A 9,639-nucleotide genomic window follows, 5' to 3' on the forward strand; every position below is an offset into this window, starting at 1 on the left:
CCATTCCAGCTGCGGACGCCTGCCCAGCCCGCCCGCCGCGCCGCGTCCCATCCGCCCGGGCACCCGCCCGCCGCCCCTCACCCGCGCCGCACCCACACCCGCCCCCGAGGTGGCCCAACTCCGCCAGCCCCGCTCGGCTGGCTCGCTCTGCCTGCCGGCGCTGCTGGGGGCGGGGCTGCAGGCGGGCACTTCCGGGTGTGACGGGCCCTCGAGACCCCGCCCCGCCCCGCCCCTTCCTGCAACCGCGAAGTACGGGGTGGGTCCGCCGGCCCAAACGCTGGAGCTGGAGACGTAAGGGTGCGATCTCGCCGGAAAGCGCGGCGTACCTCCGCTCCGCGTTCCCTGACTGTCTCGCTCCACAGGCGCGTTCGCTCTGTCCTTTCCCATCCTGCGGCCAGGGAGGCGGGAGGGGTGGGCGTAGCCGATCCTTCCTTTACGGATGGTGAAACTGAGGCAAGAAGAAATGACTCGCCTGTCCAGGGTCCCAAGCAGGAACTGGAGCCTCCCTGCTCAGGCAGTGATCCGCTCGTTGCACCTGCTGGGCGAGGTCTCGGCGCTGGGATGGGATGCAGAGCAAAACCAGGTCTCCGTGCCCGCGCACCTGTCCATCTGGACGTGACAAGGGGAACAGAAGAACGACGATGGCTGCCGTGAAAATACCAAATAATCAAGGCGAGGAGACAGGATGCTAAATGGTAATCAAGGAAGGCCTCTCAAAACGTGTCATTTAAAAGAGATGGAAGAAAGCGAATCTTGAGTAAATCAGAGTTCTCAGGGCAGAGGGAAGAGCAGTGCAGAGACTCCTGGCCATCGAAGAGCGGGAAGAGTACAGTGTGGCTGATGGTTCCCCAAGTATGCCGCTGGGCAGCGGTAGCATCTGGGAACTTGTTAGAAATGCAAATTCTCGAGGCCCACTTCAGATCTGCAATCAGAAGTTCTGGAGGTGAGGCCCAGCAGCCTGTGCTGTGACAAGCCCTCCAGAGGATGCTGGTGCCCGCTAAGGTTTAAGAACCTCTGCGGTAACTGAAGCAGAGTCAGGACAGGAGACAGTTGGAGGAGTTGGTCTCGGGGAATAGTGACAGATCACACAGGCGTGGTAGGCCATCAAAAAGGTTTTGGCTTTTACTGAGAAGAGGAACAATGAAAAGCTGTGAGCAACGTGATCTGATCATTAAAAGGATGACTTTGCTGGGATTTGTTTTAAAATCCTCCTCAAAAAAAGGGAGGATAGGGAATAGAAGAAAGAAGATGGGCAAAATGTTAATTTTTGATGCTGAGTGATGAGTGCATGGGGGTAGTCATTTATGTGTATTTATGTGTATGTTTTAAAAGGTTCATAATAAAAACTGATTTTTATGTTGCTATATGAGCCATAGATATAGGGAAGCAAGAAAGCAAACAAGGAGTTACCTGGCTGGGATGATCAGAGTGATGGAGAGAAGATATAGCAGATGAGAGTTGCTGATAGATTAGATATAAGAGAAAGACTAGAGTGAAAGATCATCCCAAAGGTTTTGGTCTGGGCTCTTGGGAGAGTGGAGTTGACATTTACTGAGATTGAGGAAATAGAGAAGAAACAGATTTGGTGGGGCAAGGAGCGTATTTGCCAGTTCTGATTTAGACATGGTTACGTCTGAGGTGTCTGTTAAACATCCATGTGAAGATAGGTGTAGACAATTAGGTATCGGGGTGGACATAAATGTGTGGGTTGGCAGCATACAGGTGGTATTTTTTTTTTTTTTTTTTTTTTTTTTTTTTTTTGGTGGTACGCGGGCCTCTCACTGTTGTGGCCTCTCACTGTTGTGGCCTCTCCCGTTGCGGAGCACAGGCTCCGGATGCACAGGCTCAGCAGCCATGGCTCACGGGCCCAGCCGCTCCGCGGCATATGGGATCCTCCCAGACCGGGGCACGAACCCGTATCCCCTGCATCGGCAGGCGGACTCTCAACCACTGCGCCACCAGGGAGGCCCTTACAGGTGGTATTTAAGGACTGGTTGAGATCAACTAGATAATGTAACTAGAGTAAAGAAGAGACCAAGAAGTGAGCCCTGGGGCACTCCAACACTAAAACAATAATATAAGGAGGGTTCAGCAAAGGAGACAGAAAAGGGAGCAGTAGTGAAGTAGGAGAAATATCTTGGTAGCCTACTGACGTGTTCCAGGAAAAGGCTGTATCTAGTAAGCCTTAGCATGAACTCACCCTTCCATAACCTCCTGGCATTATTGACCCACCATGAGGAGGGCATACATGATTGAGTTATTTCGCAGGTGTTAGTGGTGATTTTGTTCAGATCCATAATAAAACTTCCTACTTTATAAGGTCATTGTAAGAATTAAATAAAATAATCTATTTAAAACATATAGCGGACTTCCCTGGTGGTGCAGTGGTTAAGAATCTGCCTGCCGATGCAGGGGACATGGGTTCGATCCCTGGTCTAGGAAGATCCCACATGCCACGGAGCAGCTAAACCCGTGCGCCACAACTACTGAGCCTGCGCTCCAGAGCCTGCGCGCCACAACTACTGAGCCCACATGCCACAACTACTGAAGCCCACGTGCCCTAGAGCTCATGCTCCACAACAAGAGAAGCCACCACAATGAGAAGCCCGTGTACCACAACGAAGAGTAGTCCCTCCCGGCCCCTCACTCACCTCAACTAGAAAAACCCCACGGGCAGCAACAAAGACCCAATGCAGCCAAAAATAAATAAAATTAAAAAAATAAAAAGTAAAAAAAGTAAAGCATATAGCACTAAGTGTATAAGGGAAACAATAAATGTTTATTGCTTTCGTTATTTCTGTATATTTCCACGACCATCAGTTTTACTTGACTCAGCTAGGAATTGAGATTAAGTTCTAAACCCAAGAGATACACACTAACTTAGGTTTGATCAGTCCTTTGGCCTGACCTTCTGCATGCAAGCAGAGTGAGCAGGACTGTTCTATCAGCCATTTCAGGAGATCTTTCAGGACAAAACAAAACAAAAACATAAAATTATTCTAATGCTTTTGTGTCTTCCCACCCCAAATAGTGTTATAGGTGCAAGTGAATACTGAAAAGTGAGGCTTATATCAATACGACAAATAGGCACACAACTCCAAACCATAGCCCCTTTCACGTCCTCTCCTGGATTGGTTTTGTCTGGTACAATTCTCTGCTTCTTAAGGGATCCAGTTCAACTAGCATGCTAAATATCTACTCAAACTTTTTCTTTTTCACACACATCCCTAAATTTGTAGGCCTGGGAAAGGGTACTTTTTTACCCTCAACCTTGCTAGGAGTTAAATGTCAGCCCCACAAGCTCTGGTATCCTACTGTGGTGGCCACCAGGTAGATTTGAAGACGTTCTTGTTCCTAATTCAGTTCTCTGCCCTGACCCCACTCCATGCAGAGAAGAGGAAGAACTAGGTCCACAGCTCAACATCTCATCTGTGAATCTTGAAGCAATTTGAAAATGTTAATTTACACTGAGCCTTTGTTGTTTTCTGAAAAGATGGTGATGGGACCTTTAGCTTTCAGACATAGGCAGACCTGCTTAAGAGCAGTAGCAATTTATGAGGCCAGAGTTTCCATTTTCATCTTTGTGTGGGCCAAGTAACTTCACAAAACTGGTCCTTGGCCAGATATAGCCTCAACAGTTAACCCTGTCTCACCAAACACAAGAAAAATAAACAAAAAACCTTGATAGGATGAACACAAATCCATCTGTGGGGAAAAAACTTTTAATATGTCTTCCTTTGTATGTCAGTTTCACCATATTCTGAAGTAAAAGATTAGGAGTAGCTACCCAAGGCCACCAAGGAATTCCTGTCTCCATTTCCATTGGCCTAAGAACTAACTAGCCATGCTGAGGTGTTTGACCTCTCCCTGTTCAGGTTATTAGCTCCGACCACCTACCAATTCTTCTTTAGATGAGCTCTTCAATCCCCCAAAGAGGGATGAGATATTACAGAAGTCCATTCATTTGTTATACTGTTGAAATAGAACAATTCCTTGGCTGTATTAGTGACCATAACCTAAGGCTAAGGTAAGTAGCTGGACTATATCACTGGTAAAGAAGATGCAACCATGCAGAGGAACAAGTCTGTGACAGTAGCTGGTAGCAAAAATTACTTAGATTGAGTCAAAATCAGATGGTGCAGTAGAACTAATGACATGACATGGCAAGCACAAACATAACACATGGCAAGAATCTGGGAACTGAGAATTGCTCCTGTAAAGAAAAGACAATTTCACCAAAGAATATATAAAATGGTAAAGAGTCTGTTTTGTGATTCCATCCAGTGTAAAGGTAGCAAGGATGAAAAGCATCACTCATTCAAAAATGGGATATTAGGGAATTCCCTGGGTGTCCAGTGATTAGGACCAGCTTCAATCCCTGGTCAGGGAACTAAGATCCCTCAAGCTGCGTGGAAAAAAAGAAAAAAAAATCATATTAAAGAAGGTGGAGACCGTCTAAAAAGCCTTAGTTTCTATCCTAAAAGAGTTAGTCTAAAATGCATTACTTGAGTTGCTTTTCTAACTTTAAATCAGGGTTTTTGCTTTTATTCTTTTGATTTGGAAGCAGCTTAGTGTATGTAATATATTATGAAGCATTTCAAATTATTCTTGTGAGACTGCTATTTAGCAAACGGACTTGTCAATACACGAAGGTATTTATTACAGGCTTTGTGGTGTTAAATGGGGTGATGTGAGTCTTCTGCTTCAGACCAGTAGAAAATCTTTAGTTGAAGAAATCCTTCATTTCTATGAGTCCAGTTTACTCTACAAAAGTTGCTTCCTTGTTTCTGTAACCTTTAAGATACAAACCTTACATCCAGCACAACACAGCTGCCCATTATCCTGTATCAGAGGTTCCTGGAAAGATGAAAGCAAATTGTTTAGTGCAAAGTTCAATTGGAAATCTGTTGGAAGTATCCCCATATAGACTTCAGTATATCAGGTAAGCAATTTCTCTGTGCTTTTTTAACAAAAGGAAATTTACTTAATCTATTTTTACTTGTATATAGTTATATGGTATCTATTTATGTAGTCTGGTGATGTAATACCCCATTATAGAATTATCTAGGACTAAACATCTATCTACACAGTCAACAATGCCAGGAGAAGAAAAAGCAAGTAAAAGTTCTTGATAACTTATGCAAATCATTATGAGCTTGGTGTCATTCATCTCAGGTTACGCACACACACACACACACTTCTACCCACAGTTTCTGTTTGTTCATCACCGATGACTGTTAATAGCATGGACCCTAAGCTAAATTGTGAAATAAGGGTTTTTTTGCCATTCTCCTTTCCCCCAGTGTTCACTTTTTTCCTTATGGTGTTGATATATCTATCACCTCTGACCCTCACCATCCGCAGGACTCCACTGTCCTCTCCTCATCCCTAATCAAACTTAGAAATTATCTAATATCAGTTAGAATGATTAGTGGATTACACTATAATACAGTGGGTAATACTGGTATTATTTCATGCTATTATTTTAGCCAAATAATATCTTCATACCCTATCCCCTATTCTCCTTCCTCCTAAAGTGCATTCCAATGCCTTCTATATTATTTCAATCACAACATTTTTGACAACTAAGTGTGATGTTGAAATGTGTCTTTTTCATTAATAGAGGTATTTCTGTATAACACTGTCAAAGGAATGCTTTAATAAAGGACCAGGCTGAGAAAGATGAAAAATATTCTTCTTGAAGTCTAGACCTTTTGAGACCCAACCTCTAGGAGTTTCTATTATTTGTTCAAATTGATCACATGGTAATGTGAAAAGATATGTCTTGAGTTTCCACATAAATCCTAAAATTTGAGCTCAGCCCAAGTCTTGGAATTATTTTTGCAAATAAAGATACTTTGCCAAGAAATCCTTTCTCATTCCTAATCTGTTACTAAAAATCAGCTTCTGGATGCAGAGGAGCACGTTTAATGCAGGATATAAGTGGTTAGTCAATTCTTGAGGCATCCATATTTCTTCATTTTTCTTGTTAAGATCTTGGTAATAATCCAACCCAAGAAAAGGATTGAATCCAGGCTGCATATGTATGAGAACTATTCTACATTGAACTAAAAATGAACCTAAGCTGCCATTTTGAAGTCCTTGTTAAAAGCCAACTAAAAGTAAATCATGAGAAAAATATTCCTAGTCATATTTTCTGAAGCAAACTGATTCAAGCCAATCTTAATTGTATTGTATTATACTTAGGTATTATATCAACCTTTTTTATGCCAGATAGGGGAAATACTGGCAGCCCTATTTCAAGTTGCAGCTACCTCTGCACCCCCAGCACTCCCTAAACTCCTTTCCTGATTTAGGTTTCCCCAAAGCTCTTATCACAACTTGACAAACTATGGGTTCTACTTATTTTTTCATTTATTGTCTATCTTCTCCCTTGGAATGTAAACTCTATGAAAGCATGGATTTTGTCTGATTAGTCACTGCCATACCTTCAGGGCCTAGAAAGTACTGCAAATAGTATGCCCACAGCAATACTGTTGGATGAACAAACTGCATGATTTATTGTGTACACCAACCAAAAAGTTAACCTCCAGAAACATACGTTTTAACTCAAGTTCATGCAATGTGAATTTTAACAGATATAAACTACATCTATATGTTAGTTTTCATTTCTTTTTACTTTTGGAAGCATAAAACCAATTCTCCCCGGAAATAAGGAAGACACAGAGAAACTTTCTTTGATTTCAGTCAGTCAATCGGCCAACATTTGCTGAATGATTTCTTTGATGAATACACTGTGATAGGTGGGTAATAGGGGGTGATATAAATAAGAAAAAGCTTAAGGCAAGGATTCTACCTTTAAGAAATTTGTAACTAACTTGAGATACAAGAAGTAAGTTCAATGTTTAAACCAAATTAATTAAACAAAAATATCAGACAAGAAAGTCTTCACAAATAAGATGAATGCTGACTTGAGCACGTAAGAAAGAGAAAGGCATATAGGAGGAAAAGAGAGCATGTTCAGTGGACAGTAAAGGAGACTTTAGACAAACGATTCCAAGGGTGGGGTAATAAGAAAAAGCCAAGATGTTAATGTTAATGTCAGATCCTGGGGATCCTTGAATGGATGTTAGGCTTTATGTGGAGTAATAGTCAAGTATTGGAGAAGTATGTCTGTGTGTGAGTGTGTCTGTGTGTGAGTGTGTGTGTGTGTGTGTGTGTTTGCGCAGGCAGAATAAACAAACTCTACTGTTAAGACTTTTCATCTGGCATGGGTGTGCAAAATTAATGACAGGTAGGAGAGATTAGTTGGGAAACAACTGCAAGATTTCATGCATGAGAAGATAAAACTTGAAGTAGAATAGCATGCTATAAATGAAAAGGAATGGCCAAATGGCAAAGATGAAATAAGAATGATAACTAATTTGAAATGGGGGCAAAGAAGGTAAGGTAGTCAAATATCCTAAGGTTTTCAACCTGAGACTATGGAGACAGAATTGATAAAAAGAAGAAAGTCACATGAGGTAGATGAGGATGTGTGTGGTTTTAGACCTTCCAAGTTGTCAGTAATGGAAAGATATCCAAGCGAAATGTCCAGCAAGAAATTGTAGATAAGCCAGGACAAGGATACTTGGTACAAAGATAGAATCACTCATAAAATTATTGACCCTTAAAGAAACTGGTAGGGCAACTTTCTGTGGGGAGTTTCTTTGTTACAAGATGTAACCTCAAAAAAAAGAGATGTAAACTCTCCTGTATGGGGACTTCCCTGGTGGCGCAGTGGTTAGGACTCCACCTGCCAAGCCAGGGGACACGGGTTCGTGCCCTGGCCCAGGAAGATCCCACATGCTGTGGAGCAACTAAGCCCATGCACCACAACTACTGAGCCCGCGTGCCACAACTACTGAAGCCCGCGCACCTAGAGCCCATGCTCCACAACAAGAGAAGCCACCACAATGAGAAGACTGCACACAGCATGGAAGAGTAGCCCCCGCTCACTGCAACTAGAGAAAGCCCGCAGGCAGCAACTCAGACCCAACGCAGCCAAATTAATTAATTTTAAAAAAAAGTCTCCTGTATGTTCTTCACATTTCTCTCTACATAGGTTGGCATCCCAGTGTTGCTTTCTTAATTTTAAGTTCTAAAATTGTGCAAAACTACATGCTTACTTTCTTATAGTAAAAATTCATACCATAGAATGAAAGTATCCATCAGCCTCTCTTCCAATCCCCTCTCTGTAAACAGAGATTACACATTTTAATGGTTTTATGTGTGTCTTTTCAAATATTGTTCTACACAATTACATACATGTGTGGTTCATATATAAATACAAGGGTTTGTATTTGTTTGCTTTACCTAAGAGGAATCATGCTGTGTGGTACCATTAGCCTGTTAGTAACTGCTAAGGAAGTCTTACTGCCAATTTGCTGTAGCTGCGGGACCCAGGCAGGGGGAGCTGAGCTGCCAGCTGCCAGTACATCCAGGATTTTAACTGATACTAATTTCAGGGAAGATTCTGAACATCAGAAATTTGGCTGATGCATTACATTAAACAGTACCCTGCCAAATAGATACTCCACTGCATCTTAGTGCCACAGACAATTTTTCCCTCCCCTCTCAACAAAACACACACACTCTTTTGTAAATCTTATTTTTACTCTAATCCTGAGGGAGCAAGATTCAAAGTCACTGCTTCCCCAGTATAAATTAGTTTTTTTTAAATTGAACTTACATTTCCAGAAATCCTTAGTATTTCTAGATTCTCTATTTCTGTTTTTTTCATACCTTTTGTTTCAATCTGTACTTTTTCTCTCCATAATTTTTTATTCCAATTACCTCGTCTAAGAAGAAGGCTTTCTCTTTGAAACTCAGGGTGTGAGGAAGGTCTTGAAGAATATCTGTGCATTTTTTGTTGGTCAAGAGCTGCTGAAATTTTATTCTTTAGTGTTTTAGTTCCTGATTAAACCTTCCTAAAACTGTAGTAATTACATGCCTATTTATAATGATTTACTTTAAAGCATGTATAAATATTTCAGTAACATGCATTTTATTTAGCACAATCCACTTTTAAAGTTCTAACTGTGAGAAGCTATATATATTCATAATTACAGTTTATTTGAATATGTAGTATTTTTGGAACAGTGAAGTACCATACTTTTGGAGGGATGGAATGAAAATAATTTATGTATTTTTAAATGAACTAAAGTTTTTTTAATGTTCAGTGTCTAGGGTAATTTTAAAATTAATTGTTTCTATTTTATATTATGATCTGTGAATAAAAACATCTTTACACAATGGAATCACACTAATGTGGTTTTCAAAATCTGTGTCATATGGCCACCACTAACTACTTTGTAATTGTGGTGATTAAGTCATTTTTGAGAGTTTTTTTTCTCATATACTGAACTTCATGCCAAATAATTTTTGTAAGTAAGCAAAAGTGTCTTTCAAATGACTAGCTAAAAATTATTTATATTTCATCAAAAATTTTATAGTCATGTTATTAGAAAAGGATGCCTGAAGCCACTCTGAAAACTCATCCAGTTTATTCACCCAATTTCATATGGGAGTATGATCAATTCTAAAGGCATTTGGGGAAGATTTCAGAACTTTCTCCAGCAACTCAATCCACACTTTTACAGTCCTTTTTAAGGTTCAGCACCTAGCTCTGTGTTTGCT

The sequence above is a fragment of the Hyperoodon ampullatus genome (assembly GCF_949752795.1).
Source record: "Hyperoodon ampullatus genome assembly, chromosome: 1".
Classification (NCBI taxonomy): domain Eukaryota; kingdom Metazoa; phylum Chordata; class Mammalia; order Artiodactyla; family Ziphiidae; genus Hyperoodon; species Hyperoodon ampullatus.